This window comes from Myxine glutinosa, chromosome 1 (assembly GCF_964187855.1).
Source record: "Myxine glutinosa chromosome 1, kmMyxGlut1.1, whole genome shotgun sequence".
NCBI classification, from domain to species: Eukaryota; Metazoa; Chordata; class Myxini; order Myxiniformes; family Myxinidae; genus Myxine; species Myxine glutinosa.
Genome location: NC_136261.1, coordinates 399,151,060 through 399,172,273, shown reverse-complemented (window position 1 = coordinate 399,172,273; position 21,214 = coordinate 399,151,060). Strand labels below are relative to the sequence as shown.

Below are 21,214 nucleotides of genomic sequence, written 5' to 3'. Positions count from 1 at the left end.
GTTTGTCTGGCATGGCCTCCGGAAGGCCGTCCGCGGCTGGACCAGGACGTGCCTCGCGTGCCAGTGCGCGAAGGTGCACCGACACACCCAGGCCCCATTGGCCCCGTTTACGGTGCCGGAACGTAGGTTCGACCACGTTCACGTGGACCTGGTGGGACCTCTGCCCCCCTCGCGGGGTTTCACCCATGTCCTCACCATGGTGGACCGCACCACCCGGTGGCCGGAGGCCATGCCTTTGGCGGCGACAACGGCGGCGGACGTCACGCAGGTGTTCATCACCACCTGGGTCGCCCAGTTCGGCGCCCCCTCGGACATCTCGTCCGACCGCGACCCCCATTTCACCTCGGAGCTCTGGGGGGCGGTCGCACGGGGGCTCGGGGTCCAGCTGCACCGAACCACGGCCTACCACCCCTAGGCCAACGGCCTGTGCGAGCGGTTCCACCGCTCATTGAAGGCCGTGCTCCGGGCCACCCTCTGCGACGGCGGCTGGGTCGACAGGCTCCCCTGGGTCCTGCTGGGCCTCCGGACGGCGCCCAAGGACAACCTGCGCATCCGCGGCGGAGTTGGTCTTCAGACAACCGCTGCGGGTGCCGGGCGAGTTCCTCCCCGACCCCACGGCACCATGGTCCGCGGCGCAGGAGCGCTCCGCGCTACAGGAGACTGCCCGGAGGTTCGCCCCGGTGCCGACGGCGCACCATGGGCACCCACCTACGCACGTCGCCCCGGAGCTTTGCACCGCGGAGTACGTCTTCGTCCGGCACGAGGCCCACCGGACACCACTGCGGCCCCCGTACGATGGGCCTTTCCACGTGCTGGAGACCAGGGTGAAACATTTCACCTTGGACATTGGCAGTACTCCCGACCGCATCTCAGTGGATCGCCTCAAGCCGGCCCACCTCGACGTGGACCACCCACCGCCTGTGGCTCGGCCCCCGCGTCGAGGCTGCCCCCCTGCGGGCAGACCCCCGGCACGCCGCCCCCTGGTCCGGCACCCATCCCGGGTACAGCCGGAGGCATCCCAGCTGGCATCCCTGCACCCCGGATGCCGCCAGTCGCCAGAGGGCATTTCGGACGGGTCATCCGTTTGCCCGGCAAACTGGCCCTCCAGGTGCGCGGGAATTCTGGGGGGGCGCGTGTGGCAGACACGAAAGCTCACTGGCGTGATGGCATCATTCCGCGCACCAAGTGGGTGGCGGCCACGCCCTTGGGGTAGGCGTGGCCTCGGGATATACACCGGGCGCGCAGCCCGGAGCGCTCGAGTGCTACAGTGGAGCTCTTGTAATAAAGACTCTTTCAACTTCCCGCGTTGTCCGCTTCCTCCTTGCTAACAAGTAGCGCGCGTAGCACAGCGCTTCAGTACACCTGAATCATTTGCGGATTGACAGCAGGCACATCGAATCCAGGAGGCGGTAATTGCGCGGTAAATTTGAATGCGGCCAGAGCCAATAAATTCGGCTTGGAGACATTTCGGCGCATGCGTGAAGCCGATAGAATCAGCTTGAAGACACCAGAGGGTTAAAATCCGGCAATGAGTCGATTCGAAAACACGCATATGGTGACGATGAAATATTAAGGAACAATACTTTTATGGGAAACGTGTGCGGGCTTAATTAAACTTTATTTATAATTTACACTTAGCCCAAAGAAAGCCATGGGAAATCTGACGTAACAAAGCTGGACGGTGTATAATCAGCAGAGGCCTATACAAGCGTAATGTTAGGCCAACTTGGAAACAAGATGGAGGCAATATCATTTCGTCTCAGCCTTGGGTGGGTGGAGTCAAGAGACAACTGTAGGTGTGTTCAGGCGGCTGATCGACCAATGGGTGCACACTTCAAAAATCGACCCCCCCCCCCCACGATCTGCAGTAGCAACGCGAAGTTCTTGAAGATCTGCGACATGTTGGAAGTGAAACATGTGCGATTTATTTATTTATTTTGAATCTCTCGATGTGAGTTCCTAATGGACAATGGAGTCGGTGAGAGATCTGGGAGGCCTCGGTCTCATCCCGGCCTGGCTGAAGATCCAGGGTCTATCAGAGGAGTCTATCCGAGCTCTGGTTACGGAGATGGGGATCGAGATCTTCGGGGCTCTCTGTGCCCGAGCCGAGCCCGCTCCGGTGAGGGTTCAACTCTGTGCTTTGGCCACACGAAAGTTCACCTTCACCATGTACGCGGAGCTCTGTCGCTGCATGGAGCCGTGCCGTGCGGGGCGAGGATCGGGATGGACCGTCGCCCTGGAGACGGGACGACCGACTGGAGACATGCGCATCAAGGTAGAAGAATCGGACTCGTTTGTGCCTGAAGATGCCAGAAGAGACCTGGACGATGGTGAGTTGTAACAATTATGGACATTTTGTGATAAACTTTATTTAAAACCGTCATATATATAAACCTACATTTGGAAAGTCCATTCTGAGGTTGCAAAAGTCCTGATGTCCTGATTCACCACCCACACTAGAGTCCCTGTATGTATAGAGTCCCGACGTGGCAGGTCCGAAAGATTCTGATCACATGGGCCGTGTCGGCCATTTTGTTTACAGCGACGTGTGTCGGTCGTTTCCGAGGAAGTAATGAATATCACATGATTGCACTGTGATCTGGTGGCACAATATGAAAAAAAAACATCAACATGGATGAAAGACCTTTTTCTTGATGGCCAAATAACATTTAAATGAAGGAGGTCTATTTCATTGTTATGCTTTTACTCCTTACTAGGGGGTCCCCGTTGGTCCATTGGACCAAATTTTTTTATTGGTCTTCACCTTCGGGGAGCATACCTGCCTGCCGGACTTGGAGGGGGGGGAGGTCTTTTGGCTCCTCGATGCCTTTTTTTTTTGTGTACAAGATCGAGGCTCGTGTAAGAGCTGACATTAATCACATAAAAACAAACTGACAAAAAAAAAACTAATGATCAAGGGAGCGGGAGACAAGATGGGGAGAGAGAGGCAAACACACAAGTACAACAGCAGAGAACAGGGGCATCAGGAGATCTGTGGAAGGGAGAGGTCTTGGGAGGAGGAGGCATGGGAAAGGGGGTGGGGAGGGGGAGGGGAAGAGGTATAAAACACATGGAGACTGCTCGGACTTCAAGGAAAGAAATCGGTATTTCAAAAAAGTGGATCTGGGGTGAATTAACGGGGGTAGAAAAGATCAAGGTTTTGGATGGGGGATGATGGTGGATTATTATAAGAGATGGTGGTGAACAGCTGTTTTAAAGACCTGGAGGGAGGAGTAGGATTGAAGAGAGTGAGGGAGTTTCTTCCAGAGGTGGGAGAAAAGGGGAATGAAAGAGTGAAGGTGAGCAGAGAGCCTTGATTTTGGCAGTTTCACCATAAGAGGGTTGCTGGCAGATCTTGTGCGTCCTGCAGGAATATTTGGTGGACAGAGCACAGACAGACCTGGGGGACCTAGGCTAGAGAGGAGTCGGTAGAAGACAGAAAGACCACCAACCTGCCTGTGGTGAGCGAGTGAAAGGCCCTTGGAGTTGGCTTCATCGCGGGAGATTCCAATGATTCTGAAAGCTTTGGTTTCAACAGCGTGAAGACGAGCTAGGTGTGAGCCAGGAGCACCAGCCCAGAGGCGAGAACAGTATTCCATTGCGCTGTGGATGAAAGCCTTGTATGTGGTGAGGAGCTCAGGGGTGCCAAGGGAGGACTTCGCATGACGGAGGATGCCCAGTCGGCGACTGGCTTTGGAGGCCAGCTTGGAAATGTGGTTTTCCCAAGAAAGATCATGGCAGATAGGTTGACCCAAAAGCTTGAGCGACAGAACTTCTTGGAGAGGATTGTTGAGAAAGTATATGGGAGGGTTGTCCAGTCTATCTTTTCGGAGAGACATAGAAAGAGTGTGAGATTTGTGAGGATTGAAAGACATGTTCCACTTGTTTGACCAGTCTGTGATTTTGTCCAGGTCTTCAGAGAGTGAGGAGGCTGCAGACTGCCAATCTGAGGGAAGAGGAATTGGAGCGGCAGAGAGTGGAGTCATCAGCAAAGAGATAGAGAGGATTTTCCAGAGAGTCGGAGAGATCATTGATAAAGACCAGAAAAAGCACAGGGCCCAGAACACTGCCTTGGGGAACTCCAGCCTGAACAGGAAGGGGAGATGAGAGAAATCCATTCAGGGCCACACGTTGTCTGCGACCAGAGAGGAAGTCCGCAAGCCATGCATGGAGATTTCTATGGATACCATACCACTCAGCTCCATACAGCCTCCAACTGCAGTTTGTTTGTGGCAATGTTCCCATGGATGGGTTTTTTAATCTCTGCAAGGTTCTTCTTTATTATTCCCGTTGCCCCAATTATCACTGGTGCAATTTTGGCGTTCATCAGCTTCCAGGATCTTTTCACTTCATTCTTGAGGTCCTGATATTTGGTGATTTTCTTGATTTCTGCATTATTTCGACCAAACTCACTGGTTACTGAAACCTCAATTAGCATTGCTGTCTTTTCCTTTTTGTTCCTGAGTGCTACGTCCAGTCGCAGTGCTTTTTTTCCGATCTTCACCGCAGATGGTAACATCAGGTCACACATGAGCATGACGTTATTATTTTCAATGATTGCTTTTGGATCATGCTTTCATGAGTTTTCTGAAACAGGGAGATTGAATTTTTTGCAGATGTGCCGGTGGATATCTCCACGTACTTTGTTGTGCCTTTGTGTGCACAGCTGTTCTGACATGAGGTTTTTACATCAGCATCGGAAGTGGCTTGTGCTTTGTGTTTCTGCCTTACAGAACCTACACTTGTCCCATTGGCTCAGTCCTGTCTTCTCTAAGCAATTTGTGCAGTGTCCTTGGTTTTGGGCATCTAATAGATAAAAGGAGCCTGTTTTCGGTGTGCCTGCTTCTGTGCGTGCGTTCAGTCCAGCCTTCGATAACGTCTTCAATTATCTTACCCATCTTCCCATTCTTGGTACTCTGAATCCTGTGGTGAGGCAGTTGCTTTAAAACAACTTGCATTTTCCTCCTGGAAAGCAAATCCAACTGAAGACAACCTCCGATCATGCCACAAAGCTCGCAATAAGTGTGTCTCTTCTGTGGAGAGCCAGAAACAACACCTGTCCAATCTTAAGAATGAGCTTTCAAACTTGTCTCCCTCCTCCAAAACCTGATGGTGACATGTCAGGACTTGCACCTTCTGCCCTCTCCGTGCTTTGTCTCCCTCAGCTTTCTGCAAGATACACCCTGTCCACCAGCAACCCTCTCCAAGTGAAAATGCCAAAATCCAGAACCAATACTCACCTCCACTCTTTTATTCCTCTTTTTCCCACCTGTGGAACCACCTGCTATTCTCTCCTCAATGCCATCCTTCCTTCCATATCTTTAAGACAGCTGTTCACCACTATCTCAAGTCATCACCCATCTAAAATCATGATCTTTTCTACACCTGATGAACCACTCTACCCCTCCATAAAATGTTGCTAATGTATCCATCTTCTCCACCATTTGCATTGTCCTTCAGCCCCCGTTTGTTCGTCTGTCTAGTTTCTCCCTCCGCCCTGCTGTTCGCGTTTCCACTTTTCTCCTGCTGTTCCTTTTGTTATGTTGTGTCCTGATTTGTTCTGCGTCAATGCACTTCCATGAGCCAAAACCATGCAGAGTAAAAAAATCCTCGCTTTACCCCATTCAAACAATTCCCCCACATTTGTGGATTTGACAGTGGTGTCGGCAAGATGGGCAGAATAGTCTTTCATTGCATTTCGTTGCCTGTGTACCTGTATAGTATATGTTAATTTGTGATGATTTGGAGAGTGACAGGTTCAACCCAGAACATTCTGGGACAAAACACTTCTTAATGGCAGGACTCGGTGGGCTCTAGAATTACAGAATGTCAACTTATTGCAGATTATTTAGAGAGCGTTTATGTTCATTATTGAACTTGATATGTTCTCAACATACAATTTGGCGTCGGGAGGTTAAGCTTCCATTCAGTGTAAACTAGGCGCTGACATTTTTAAACATTGACGAATGCTCTTCGCAGGAGAACAGAAGAAGCCCATCAAGAAGTTCACCTGCACCTCGTGCTCTCACAGCTTCACCAGAAAGGCAGATTTGAAGAGGCACAAGGAGAGGAACCGACAAGTTCCCAATGATGAAGAGTTCAAATGCACTGAATATTCTTGTTCAATGCAAAATAAAAGCATGTTCGTGAGTCATTTTGAGATTCACACAAGAAAGAAACAGTACACCTGTAAGGTGTGCCAAAAGAGATTCAGTTCTTCAACAACAACTCAGAGGCACGTGAAAATTCACACAGGCGAGCGCCCGTATACATGCAATGTTTGTGGTAAGGGGTTCACTCGATCAACGCACTGTCGGGCTCACGAGCGGATTCACACGAGAGAGCACCCGTATACATGCAATGTTTGTGGTAAGGGGTTCACTCGGTCAACGCACTGTCGGACTCACGAGCGGATTCACACAGGCGAGCACCCGTATACATGCAATGTTTGTGGTAAAGGGTTCATTTGTTCATCGGACTGTCAGATTCACAAGCGAATTCACACCGGAGAGCGCCCGTATACATGCAATGTTTGTGGTAAGGGGTTCACTCGATCAACGCACTGTCGGACTCACGAGCGGATTCACACAGGCGAGCGCCCTTATACATGCAATGTTTGTGGTAAGGGGTTCCTTTGGGCATCGGACTGTCAGATTCACAAGCGAATTCATACCGGAGAGCGCCCTTATACATGCAATGTTTGTGGTAAGGGGTTCACTCGATCAACGCACTGTCGGACTCACGAGCGGATTCACACAGGCGAGCACCCGTATACATGCAATGTTTGTGGTAAAGGGTTTATTTGTTCATCGGACTGTCAGATTCACAAGCGAATTCACACCGGAGAGCGCCCGTATACATGCAATGTTTGTGGGAAGGGGTTCACTCGATCAACGAACTGTCGGACTCACGAGCGGATTCACACAGGCGAGCGCCCTTATACATGCAATGTTTGTGGTAAGGGGTTCATTTTGGCATCGGAGTGTCAGATTCACAAGCGAATTCACACCGGAGAGCGCCCTTATACATGCAATGTTTGTGGTAAAGGGTTCATTCGATCAACGCACTGTCGGACTCACGAGCGGATTCACACAGGAGAGCGCCCCTATACATGCAATGTTTGTGGTAAAGGGTTCACTCGATCAACGCACTGTCGGACTCACGAGCGGATTCACACGAGATAGCGTCCGTACATGTGTCCGGTTTGTGCAGAGACTTTCTCAAATGTAAGGTCTTTGAGGAATCATTTAAGGTGCCACAAAGGAGAGCAGTTAACTTTTTGAGATATTCTATTCACAGATGAAAAGACAGACTAACCACATTAAAAGCTTGGTTACCTGTCTCTCGTGGGCTGCCAAGGTGGCCTCGCCATACGCACACTCGCCTTTGAGTTGTCTTTTATCAATAAGATACATTTTAACGACCTCCTATATGTATCCTATGTAGTTCAGTGATTCTGTATTGATACTCAAGCATCCTAAATTCAATATTTACAAGTCAGGAGACGCCGATGGTTCATGAGCGAGTGGTATTCAATGACAAAGGACGGACTATAACCGAAACAGGCCCAGACAGGCCAGGCCCGGAAATGTCAAAACGAAGGTTACTGACCTTGAAATGAGAAAGAAAATCTATATATATAAAACACAGTTGTGTGTGTGTGTGTGTGTGTGTGTGTGTGTGTGTGTGTGTGTGTGTGTGTGTGTGTGTGTGTGTGTGTGTGTGTGTGTGTGTGTGTGTGTAATGTTACCGATAGACTCCTAAACGGAGAGGCTCACATACTTGATATTTGGCACAGACATGGCCATTGAGCCTGGTAAGAACATGGTTGATTTCATAATATTTTTAAACCATATTTTTACCTCAGCGCATATCAGCGAGGAATATTATGCACGGATTCTGACTGGTCGCAGAGCAGCGCGCTGATTCGCTCAGAGCGATCACGTGATGTTCCTTGCCGCCATTAACTCAGTTACGCGTTCGCACGTATTTCAGAGCGAAAAGCACTTGCCTTTTTTCGCATTTCAGCGACGAACATTGCCATTCATACCACATAGGTTTTTTCCCCTTTCATCTTTAGATCCATATTTTTTGCCATAACGTGGCGCATTATGGCTCTCTCGAGCTCGAGTTAGCCAATCACCTGGGAGCATGAGGCCACGTTGGCCACGCCCATGACACGACGCAGAGTTGCAATCGATCGCTCAGAGCGATCACGTGATGTTCCTTGCCGCGCGACTATATATATATCACTCAGATCCATCACAATCGACCACCACCTCCTCCTGCAATACTAAATATCACTCAGATCCCTCACAATCGACCACCACCTCCTCCTACAATACTAAATATCACTCAGATCCCTCACAATCGACCACCACCCCCTCCTACAATACTATATATCACTCAGATCCCTCACAATCGACCACCACCCCCTCCTGCAATACTATATATCACTCAGATCCCTCGGAATCGACCACCACCTCTTCCTACAATACTATATATATCACTCAGATTCCTCACAATCGACCACCACCTCCTCCTTCAATACTATTGTTACGGACGCGGTTAAAGATGTTATTTTACCGTGCGGTGGTGTTGCCGCGACCGAACAGTTATTCCCCGACTAGAACCCGATTCCACCCAAACGTTGGCCGTATCGCACCGCGGCTGCCCAATATGGAAAACTCTAAAGCGACCGAATGCAAAGAGGAAAACGAAGGCAAAGAAAGGTTTGGAAATACTACTAAATTTATTTACTATGCACACACATAAGCAAAAAGACAGCAGTCACGTTTATTTACAAGCACATGAGACGCAGGTGACACAGTGAAAATGCTAGCTTATACAGACTTATTGTTACTACCCAGGGACAAGACAAAAGACAGACTACAAGCACACTTACACGGGGAATGATGATAGGACTGGCGGGAGATGGATGGCTGGCGGGATAGGGAGGTCCAACTGGTCCTGCCCCAATCGACTTGTTGGGCAGCCGCCGCCCCTTCGCGGCCCTGCTCCAAACTGCCGTCCAGGCCTCACGCTGCTGTGGCTGCAGTTGCGGTGGCTCCAGCTGCCGTAAAATGCAGTTGCGGTGGCTCCAGCTGCAGTAAAATGCAGTTGCGGTGGCTCGATCTGCAGCTCAACTCTGGACTTCTCTCGCAGTTTCGGTGGCTCGATCTGCAGTTCAACTCTGGACTTCTCTCACAGTTTCGGTAAAAGCTCATCATCTCCTCTTGGAAACGCCCTGCCGTGGGTTATATAGGCCCCACCCCTCAACCTTCGCGAACCTCCTCGATGTTTCTTTCCACACCCTCTCCAAGTCCAACCCCTTGTTTGTGGTTGGTTGAGTGGGGCTGACTCACTCCTCCCCTCTATGACGAGGTGGGGACCCGCCTTTCTTCCCCAACCCTGCCTCGTGGTCAATGGCGGATGAAGAGAAAACCGCCCAAAATGCAGTTGGCAATGCGAATGGCAATTGACGAAAAGGGGGAATGGAAGTTTTGGGAGTGGGAATGAAGGGAATCTATCTCTTTCACTGGTGCAATGGAGTATTTCAATTAATGGGAGACACAGCCTTACCCTAAAACACATAATAAGATATAACTGTTGAACAGGGGTATTCTATGATTAGCTGTGGTGTGGATGCTTTATGGACTAATTATGGGATGCCCTTTGACCTTTACACAGCTCCGGAGGCAGGAGGCGCAGAATAATAATAACAATAATAATAATACACACAATCAAAAAAATACAGTCCTCATATCCGCAACACTATATATCACTTAGATCCCTCACAATCGACCAGCACCTCCTCCTACAATGCTATATATCACTCAGATCCCTTGGAATCGACCACCACTTCCTCCTACAATACTATATATCACTCAGATCCCTTGGAATCGACCACCACCTCCTCCTACAATACTATATATCACTCAGATCCCTTGGAATCGACCACCACCTCCTCCTACAATACTATATATATCACTCAGATCCCTCACAATCGACCACCACCTCCTCCTACAATACTAAATATCACTCAGATCCCTCACAATCGACCACCACCTCCTCCTACAATACTATATATCACTCAGATCCTTGGAATCGACCACCACCTCCTCCTACAATACTATATATCACTCAGATCCCTTGGAATCGACCACCACCCCCTCTTGCAATACTATATATCACTCAGATCCCTCAGAATCGACCACCACCTCCTCCTACAACACTAAATATCACTCAGATCCCTCACAATCGACCACCACCCCCTCCTACAATACTATATATATATATATATATATATATATATATATATCACTCAGATCCCTCACAATCGACCACCACCCCTCCTACAATACTGTAAAAAAATCAATCAGATCCCTCACAATCGACCACCCCGCCCCCCCCCCTACAATACTGTATATGTCAATCAGATCCCTCACAATCGACCACCACCCCCTCCTACAATACTGTATATATCACTCAGATCCCTCACAATCGACCACCACCCCCTCCTGCAATCTATATATATAAAACACAGTTTGTGTGTGTGTGTGTGTAATGTTACCGATAGATTCCGAAACGAAGAGGCTCACGTGCTTGATATTTGGCATCGACATGGCCATTGAGCCTGGAACAAACATGGCCGAGACCATATTTGACGAGATCCATATTTTTTATTCATATTTACCTCAGCGCATTTCAGCGAAGTACCCGCTAATCTCAGCCGGTGCCAGAGCAGCTCGCTGAGTCGCTCAGAGCGATCACGTGATGTTCCATCCCGTCACACGTTTGCACGTAATTCAGGGCGAAAAGTGATTGTGTTTTTTCACCTTTATGCGATCGTGTTTTGTGTCGTTTTTGTGCGATATGAATTAAATTTTAATTCATATTTCGTGTTTACGAATTCGAATACGAAGGATTTCCCCTTTCGATTTCGAATACGAATCGAATACGAGCTTGAGTCTAGAGGGCGAATGTACGGGTTGGGAAAGTACGGGTCTCCCTTCCCCCGCCCAGCAACGCCGGTACTGGAGGGCGTGGGTCACAGGATCGGTGAGTCTCCAAAATCCGCTTCGTGCTCTTTCGAAGATGCAGGTCGATGTCGCGATTGTTGTGCTGCTCTCCGACCATGAGAACTGCAACGTCATTGTTGACTGGCCCTCCCCTTCCCTCCCCCTTCCCCCTCCCCCATCCGTCCTCCCCCTCCCTTCCCCCTCCGTCCTCCGCCTCCCTCCCCCCTCCACCCTACCTCCTCCCCTTCTCCCCTCCCCCTCCCTTTTCCCCTCTCCCCTCCCCCTTCCCCCCTCCCATCCCCCTCCTCCCCCTTCCCCCTCCCCCTCCCCCTCCCACCCCCCTCACCCTCCTATCCCTCACCCTCCCCCCTCCCCCCTCCCCTCCCCCTCCCCCTCCCCCTCCCATCCCATCCCTCACCCTCCCCCCTCTTCTCCCCTCTCCCCTCCCCCTCTTCTCCACCTCTCCCCCTCCCCCTCCCCCTCTTCTCCCCTCACCCCCCTTTTCTCCCCTCCCCCCCATTCCCCTCCTCTCCCCTCCCCCCTCCCCCGCCCGGCAATGCCGGGTACTTCTGCTAGTAATGTATAATCAGTTATGAGGTTTGTTTTAGCCCCACAATACTGAAAATTCGGTGAAAAATGACAAAAAAAAAAAAGAAAAATGAAAAATCGAGCTCCATGGGGCTAGACACATGACATTGGCCTCACGAAATATCGAAACCCTTGTCATATTCCACCAAACCCCTCGGAGAAGATGTAGCTTGAACTCGATTACCCCCGAAAAAGACGTCTTTTCTGGGCGTGGCTCCGCCAAAAATGGGCACATACGCCCACTCTCGGCAGGACACAACTCGATCATGATATCAACCTCCCACCCAAGTTTCATCAAGATTGGATGACATCATCGGGTAGTTATGCTGCGGACAGACAGACCCATACACATGACGAATATAGTGGTCACTTGATAACTCGTGAACCAAAAAGTTTACGGCACATTTTAGCAATTTTTCTTCTTAAATGTTGATTGCTCCACTCACGTAGTATATAGTCCTCATCGAGGCTGGCGTAAAATAAAACTGCATTGAGAGAAAAGTGAAGAGAGAACAGTCGTAGAGTTTTTGAGGAAGTAAAAAATCAGATTTTTAAAAAGGGGAACGTCATAAGTGTTTGGAACGGCATGAGAAGGTAAAGATTTCCAGAGTTTGGCAGTGGAGAGGAAGAAACGAGCATCATAACGGCCCACCCTTGAGTTGCCAATGGCCACACAATAATCATGAGATGTAGTGGCTTGTCAAATATTTTGTGGTCTCACTAATGGCGGAGGTACACAAGCAGCAAGTTCTTGGGAGCAGAAACTGAAGTAATATCTGTCGAAAAGAGAAAGAAAGCTAACTTTGTGGCGTAATTTGAGCGGGTGGAGTTTTGATGTCAGATTGGGAGAGTTGATAAATCAGATTACTTTGGATTCAATTCTGTCCAGTAAGTATATGGAGCTAGACCCTCCTCAGATGTGAGAGCAGTACTCTGTACAAGGACGAATCAATCCTTTATATTGTTGAAGAACAGGTTTATGCACATAAACAAGCCATGAACACTTGTCAATATTTTGAATAACACTGGGAAAATACTCATTTGGTTACAACAGAAATACATTATATATAAAACTCACAGCACAGGATCCGGGTCGAAATGAGAATTCTTCACTGATTGAGCGAACGTAGCTCAATTTATATCATTTTGAACAACAGGAGAATGATGATTGGGTCTTCAAAGTCGGAGGGGGTAGGGGGGAGGAGATTCTGATGAGGGATTAGGGAGGGGTAGATTTGGGGGACAGAGATCGCTGATTAGGAAGCAAGAAGTAGGGAGGGAGCAGATTGGGGGCCGAGGATGTTTGATAGCCATTATTTTCTCAGCGGGTAACTTGATTACAGAGAAGTTCTGTTCTTTGTTTCAAAAAGTCTATTCCCTACTTAGTATTTACACAAGACTGCACATGAAAGATATGTATATTGTTGATGATCTCACCGTCGGCCCTTTTCCCCTTACCAAGGGGGGATTAATCCCCTTGTCTGTGACTGACCGACGTGAGTCCTGAAGCTGCCCAGCTCCTTCCAGAGACGCAGGTGAGCAAACTCGTTCGAGACCGCGGACAAGATGTTATTTTGCCGAGCGGATTAGCGGCCCGCGGCCCGAACCATTAGCAGTCACTAACCCGATTCTGAAACGTTGGCCAAATCGTGCCACAGGTATTCAATGGGGGAAATCACAAAGACGAACGGATGTGAAGAAAAGGCAAAGTAAGGAGGAACAGGGATTTATTACTATTATTTACAAGACCAAAATAACCAAGGAGAAGGAAAGATACGAAAATAAAGGCAGAAAGGAAAAGAAGACACAGTGCAATGCTACTTATACAAGCTTACTTATACCCAGACAACACAAAGGACAGACGACAGTCAGTCTTACACAGGGAATGAAGCAGGAATGAATGGCAGGAGGTGGATGGCTGGACGGATGAGAAGGTGGGATCACAGGGCGGGAAGGATGCGGGTCCGGTTGGTGTGAGCTCGAGGTGAGCAGCCACCGACCCTCCTCGAGCGGCTTCGCACGGCGGCTTTGCTTCATGGCGGCGGGTCGAACCGCCGTTAAAGCTCAAACCTGCGGTGGTTAAAGCTGCGGGGACTCAAAGCACGGTGGATTCAAAGCTGCTCATCTGAAGTCCCTTTCTCATCTGACGTCCCTCGGTCATCTGACGTCCCTCGCTCATCTGACTCTCCAGTCCTTCCGCACCCCCTTTTATGAGGCGCGTCGCGATCAAGCCGCCGGCCTCTCAGAAACACCCATTGGTGAGCTCGCCTCGGCCTTGATTGGTCGCGAGGGCTCACCGATCCCGCCCCTCGAGGAGGCGTTGGCAAAGCCACGCCTTGTTCCTGGCGCTTTGCTGACTCCTCCCACCTTCTGCTCCGAGATGACCTCATGTGCAATGGAGTCTTGGGGTGAAGGTGATGCAAATAACCCCACCCAAAGTTACTGGCACTTTAAAGAGGCCATGGGGGTGTCGGGGAGATCTATCTTATGTCATTCGATGCAATGCAGAGTCAACTAATGGGAAACAGAGCCTTAAACTAACATAGAATAAGAAATAACTATTTAGAAGGGTATGTGGTTTTCTCCGTGCATGCGATTGATTAAGGGGACGACCTTTGATCTTTACACTTGATGGAGGTATTTACAAGAAATCACATATACACAGGGTGATATTTACAACAGGATTCTCAAATCCGCAACAATATCTTTCCATCACAAGGCAACGTTTGAGACTGCCAGAGTTTCAGTTATACTCTTGAATTCCTAAGTTTGTAATACATAGAAATACACACATCTCAATAATATAATTACTCCTTTTCTACAAGATCATTATGAACTAGAGCATAGTATTATTAAGATTCATCAAAGAACTAAACTATTTCTATCTCATTGTCATTACAATACATTTTATTAATTAAGTGGGTCAGGACAAGTTTGAATTTGAATGCCTGCGATAACTCGCCTACTCCTGTCTTGTAGAGGTCTTCATAATTCTACAATCCCTCATTTTTTGTTTTTGTTTAAATTAAACAATTAATTGAAACAACAATTTACAAGGTACTCAAATTACAAAATTTGGATGTTCAATTTGCATACACCATCCACACGAGAAGATCTGGTCGTTCATAGGCGTTTTCTTGTTCGTTGATCCATCCGTTGTTGACAGTTCCATTTATTGTATTCAAGTGAGTCACTGTTGACCACACGGCCATATGACGTTATTTGCAATGACTGATAGATGTTGTGCCAGCAGAAAACATACCACACGCTGTTCCATCAGATGTGCATTGCTTTAACATCAGTTAGCAGCACAAGTATCTCTGCAAACAAACTTTACCTCATACACATGCACAAATTTCCCAGTTCAAAAGAAAGGTTATCACCATTATTTCCTTTATCCATTTCAGCATTATCTGGGCGACCCTGTCAGCATGATTCGATGTTCAAAACCTGCAACATTTGATCATTATGATTCCAGGATGTTTTACTGCAAAGAGAATGCTGGAATTCTGTTTGAGAAAGAGACCGATCACTTGTGCGGTTGAAAATCAAGTGTGGACCATCTCCTTTGGCGTCATGGTAGCACCTGCACTATTGTGCGTAGAAGGTGGGCAAGATCATAAAATGACCCTGCTCCGTAAGGAGCATCATTGCCACTCTTGCAGTGAGTCTTAGTAGACCTTGACAAAGGCTGTCAACCAGTTGCAGTTGATCTGCTTTTTCACACAACGTGAGTGGGCAGAGGGTGCAGATGTGATGTTGCTTGATCATCCAGATGATGCCAGGTGTGGGCCTGAGATGAAAGGTGCATCGATGGAGACGTTAGGACCATCGTGCCCAAGTGGTCCGTAGCCCATACCAGAAACACCCAACAGAGTCATGGAGGTCCAGTGTAGAAAAGACAAGGCCATCCACTTAAAACTCCACACTCGTCAACAGTCAAAGGCAGGACTTGGTTCCCTGGTCGTCAATGGAGTAATGACATCCAGCCCAAGCATCCAGTTGGAGTAGAAACGCCCTTGACTGTTGACATTAATTCCCATTTGGCCGCTGCATCAATGTGTCTTCCAGGCACCGAACTGAAGCAGGTGGCCGCTCTTAGCTCATGCATAACAGTGTGGTTCAGACGAATGGTCACATGAGTTCCCCGTGGTGATGGTGAACATCATTTCTCGAAATCTTCCAAAGGATGGTACCTTTGCCATGCTTTGGAGGGAGGTGTATGCCAAATTAACCCCTTCTATCCAGATTTACTGCTCGTAGCTCTTCCCAAAGCAGTTACCACTTCATTTCTTTAAGTGCCAGCTGGTCTCTTCACCCAGCCATATCTGAGTCTGCTCTCCACACACTCTGAATCGGATAGAGTGAGTACACCTCATCATTAAGTGACCATGCTCTAACTGATCATGTTTATCTAATTACAGCTCCTTATTCAACAGTTTTCTGTTTTCCTTTGAAACATTCAAAGATTATATTTTCATATATATCACAAAGACATGAGCTCCAACATCAGATGTATATTTATAATGACAAAACACCAGATGTGTTTAACCTATGATATCTCCAACAATTCAGATATCTCTAACCTTGTGATTCATTAATTGACAATTTAAAATTATTTAAAATTATGTGGTCCTCGTAATACAAATCAATGAGGAATGTAATCACTATCTTACCTTCTATATCAACAATTTTCCTTTTATTATGACCAAACAGGTATAAAATGAGTCCTTCATTTATCTCACAAATGCTTAACTCGTGCATTTAAAATAATTAATTAATAATGGTTAAAATCACAAACAGGAATACCTGGCTCCAATCAGCGATGCATAATGTATTCATTTTATCATAGATATTCCCCACTTTTTTCTTTTTTCTTTTTTTTTCTACTTAGGGGTTAATCAACAGTTTCGACAATAGTGTTTGATTTTTTAAAAAATGGTGCCTGAAGTTACATCAGTTTTCCTGGTTTCAAACTTTGATGATATTAGTTCACTGGCCTTATAAGACCGACAATACATAACATCCTTTTATCTTATCATTCTGAATCTGCACCGTCCATCTGTATCATTATTTGATTCAGTTGTATCATCTCTTTATCGAAGTCACCATAGAGGTCTTCCTCATCTGCGTTCACATTTAGTTCTTCTCCAAGCACCATTTCATGGTTCGTTATTTTGTTTAAACACAGTCACCAAAGCTTTTAAGCAAGCGACCATGTCAGTGTTTGTATTATTTACATCAGGATTATTGCTTTCTCAATTTTCAATTCTGATCATGTGCTTGTCAAAGTGGACATCTCTCTGACCATTCTCAGAGAGCCTCCTCAGCGTCGATGAGTCTGGCATTTCACTCAGGCCAACTAGCACGGTCTTCAAGCAGCCATCAATCATCTGGACTGGTCTCCCATCTCTACCGCCTCTGACATCAACTCATCCTGGGAATTCTTTCAAAGTAAATTGCTCTCTCTCATGCACAGATTTATACCATCTCGTCTTCAGTTGTCATACCCTTCCTCCCGTCCATGGTACACGGAATCTTGTGGTGAGGCTGTTGCCCTGAAACAACTTGCTTTCATCTCCTGGAAAGCAAATCCAACGGAAGGAAATCTCATTTCCTTTCACAAAGCCCGAAACAAGTGTGTGTCCACCCTCAGGAGAGCCAGGAAACAATATCTCACCATTCTCAAGACCGAACTCTCTTATCTGTCTCCCTCTTCCAAATCCTGGTGGCGTCTGGTCAAATCTGTTTCTGGTGTTTGTTCCCCCTCCATCCCCTCCCTCACCTCAAACGGCTTAACGGCTGACTCCGCACGTGAAAAAGCTGAATGCCTCAACTCTGTGTTTGCCTCTAAATCTTGTGTCCCAAACCCATCCCTCTCTGTACCCACCGTACCCAGTCGTACCCAGCTGCTCCTGGACTCTGTGTCCTTTCCTCCTGACAAGGTGGAAAAGTTTCTGTCAACCCTCGACTCTGATTCTGCAACTGGTCCTGACGGCATCAGCCCACGGGTCCTAAAATCATGTTCTTCTGCTCTTTCACTCCCTCTTTCTGTTCTCTTCACCCTCTCTTTTGCTCAAGGTCATCTGCCATCTGCTTGGAAATCAGCCAACATCACCGGTTTGCACAAAAAAGGTGCAAAAACAGATCCCAGCAACTACAGACCAATCAGCCTTCTCCCAATTATCAGCAAAGTCATGGAATCCATCATTGCTTCAGATATTAAATCTTTCCTCTTCTCCAATGGCTTGATCTCTGATCATCAATTTGGTTTCAGACCTGGTCACTCTGCTCTGGACATGCTGCTTCTGCTTTCTCAACAATGGATGGAGGTCCTCAATGCCAAACAGGAAATTAGAGCTGTCTCCCTTGACATTTCACATGCCTTCGATACGGTCTGGCACCCTGCACTGCTCACCAAACTCTCCTCCTTTGGTATCCATGGAAATCTCCACGCATGGCTGGCGGACTTCCTCTCTGGTCGTAGTCAACGTGTGGCCCTGAATGGGTTTCTCTCATCTCCTCTTCCTGTTCAGGCTGGAGTTCCCCAAGGTAGTGTTCTGGGCCCTGTGCTTTTTCTGGTCTTCATCAATGATCTCTCTGACTCTCTTGAAAATCCTCTCTATCTCTTTGCTGATGACTCTACTCTCTGTCGCTCCATTCCTCATCCCTCAGATCGGCAGTCTGCAGCCTCCTCACTCTCTGCAGACCTGGACAAAATCACAGACTGGTCAAACAAGTGGAACATGTCTTTCAATCCTGACAAATCTCACACTCTTACAATGTCTCTCCGAAAGGACCGACTGGACAACCCTCCCATCTACTTTCTCAACAATCCTCTCCAAGAAGTTCTGTCGCTCAAGCTTTTGGGTCTCACTATCTGCCATGATCTTTCTTGGGAAAACCACATTTCCAAGCTGGCCTCCAAAGCCTGTCGCCGACTGGGCATCCTCCGTCGTGCGAAGTCCTTCCTTGGCACACCTGAGCTCCTCACCACATACAAGGCTTTCATCCGCAGCTCAATGGAATACTGTTCCCCCCTCTGGGCTGGTGCTCCTGCCTCACACCTTGCTCGGCTTCACGCTGTTGAGGCCAAAGCTTTCAGAATCATTGGAATCTCCTGCGATGTAGTCAACACCGAGGGCCTTTCACTCACTCACCGCAGGCAGGTTGGTGGTCTTTCTGTCTTCTACCGACTCCTCTCCGGCCTTGCTCCCCCAGCTCTCTCTGTGCTCTGTCGCCCCAATATTCCTTCAGGTCGCACAAGATCTGCCTGCAACCCTCTTATGGTTAAACTGCCAAAGTCTAGGCTCTCTGCTCACCTTCACTCTTTCATTCCCCTTTTCTCCCGCCTCTGGAACAAACTCCCCCACTCCCTTCAATCCCACTCCTCCCTCCAGGTCTTTAAAACAGCTGTTCACCACCATCTCTTATCTTCCCCCATCGAAAACCTTGATCTTTTCTACCCCCGGTAATTCACCCCAGAGTCCTTGCAGTGTTCATATGTTTTATTCCTCTCCCACCTCCCCCCAAGTCCTCCCGATGTCCCTGCTCTCAAATGTTGTGTTTGTGTCCTTCCCCCTCTTCCCCCTCTCTTTTGTGTCCTTCCCCCTCTCTCCCCATCTTGTCTGCCGCTCCCCTTGTTTTTTGTGTTTTGTGTGTCGGTTTGTCTTTTTTGTGTGATCAATGTTAGCTCTTTCACGAGCCTCGATCTTGTATACAAAAAAAAAAAAAAATTCAATAAACAGATATTCAAGTATCTTAGCTGTTACTTTTCCAAATATAAATCTCTCAATCTTACAAAACATTTGTACAATCATGGAATTTTGCTCACATATACCTTAACGCTTATGCATTTTGTTTACCATCATACTTTTTTTATTCTCAGATTTTACAATTTCTTAGGCTTTGCAAAAATTATATACATACATATATATACAGATCTTATTATTCATCCAATGGCTTTTTCCCACCTGACAACTGTGACACTGTAACATTTTTATCGACCTTTGGAAATATCTTCCAAATCAATAAATTCCCTTTTTATTTACCAAATACTCAGCTGCAAATTACGTATGCAATTACAGTTTGTTTGTTTTCAATTTGTTTGGGCTTTATGGCCATAGAAGTTGTTATTTTCATTACATTTTCATTACATTACCAAATTTAAAATCTGGGATTTCTGATTATATGGATGCACACTCTCAGGACATTGTAGGATGCTGTTAACATTCCACTGCCATAAATTAATTCCTTTTTCCACAATTAATTTATGAGAACAAATTGAGGATGTTATCCCCATCATATTCATTTATAGATTCATTGTTTTGGATCTGTCTTCCAACTTCCATAAGGAAGAATAATAGCTCTTAATCTTAGTAATATCTCCCTTAATTTACACTGCATCTAAAAATTATTCACTCTCCATTCTCCTTCTGTTTAACCAGCGACTTTGTTTAAATTCCAAAGCTTCATTTGGTGAACCACATGTGCACAAACCACTGCTTATCCAGTCCCTTTGTATGTTGTAGAAAATATCCAAGTAAGTGTTACTCCCCTTTACCTGTTTCTCATCTCCATTTATATGCAACTAGTGAGTACCAATGACACCAGTATGCAAATATAGGTGTCCCAAGTTATTAAAATATATAGTGCAAGTACACGTAACATCATGTTCTGATTTTTTAAGCTCCGTAACAATGTGTTCGTGTTTGTCCCTTGGTTTGAGATTCACAATACATTCCGTTGAAAAGCTCACAGTGGTGGCTGTATATTCACATTTGTTATTTCTCTTGTGAGATTTTATACCATCACCAAAATGTCACTCAATCAGATTTATTTCCATTATTTTTATTATATTAATAACTAATAAAATCAACCAACTTGGTCCATTGCCCAATATGATTTGTTCGTTTCCATTTTCCATCCTTCTTCATTTCTCATAAAATCCATATTTTATTAAAATCAATATACGTTCAAGTCTGGTGTGACATTTCCTTTATCAATTCAGCAAGATTTTACACATCAAAATTCCCTGGTAGTTATCAAACTCAATCCTTGTATGTATTAATATTACAATTTTCAGGGAGTAAAAAGAAATCTCCTAATAATCGGCCAGCTCATCTTATTGAGCTCTTCCCCATTGTCACATCCGTCTTTGTCAAAACATATCGTTTACCCCTAACACACGTTCAGGCCTACAGCATAATTGCATTCCAACAAAATCCAACTTTATATGTATCTGAAAGCCGTGAGCAGAGAATATACATATCGTTTACCCCGAATACACGTCCATACCTACAGCATAATTGCATTGCAACAAAATCCAACTTTATGTGTATCAGGAAGCCGTGAGCATTGAGTACTCTCCTACGTCCATGTAAGATTCCTCACAAATTTGGCTAATTTTACTCTCAAAGGCATATCACTACCTTTTAATTGGTGAACCTCATATTCATAAATAGCTTTGTATCCTCAGATGGTCGTTATCAAAAAATGGAATCCCAAGGTTACTCACAATCCCCTTCCCAATTCAAATGTCTTTTATTTCATGAATATTTTATCTTGACCAGGCCATGTTTATTTGTTCTTATACAGGTATACTG

At 46.8% G+C, this 21,214-nt stretch overlaps 1 pseudogene; it reads left to right on the top strand.

Annotated features, from left to right (window-relative positions):
- The first annotated feature begins 1,969 nt into the window (after window positions 1-1,969).
- Window positions 1,970-15,154, top strand: LOC137419579 (uncharacterized; annotated as a pseudogene).
- The last annotated feature ends 6,060 nt before the right edge of the window (window positions 15,155-21,214 follow it).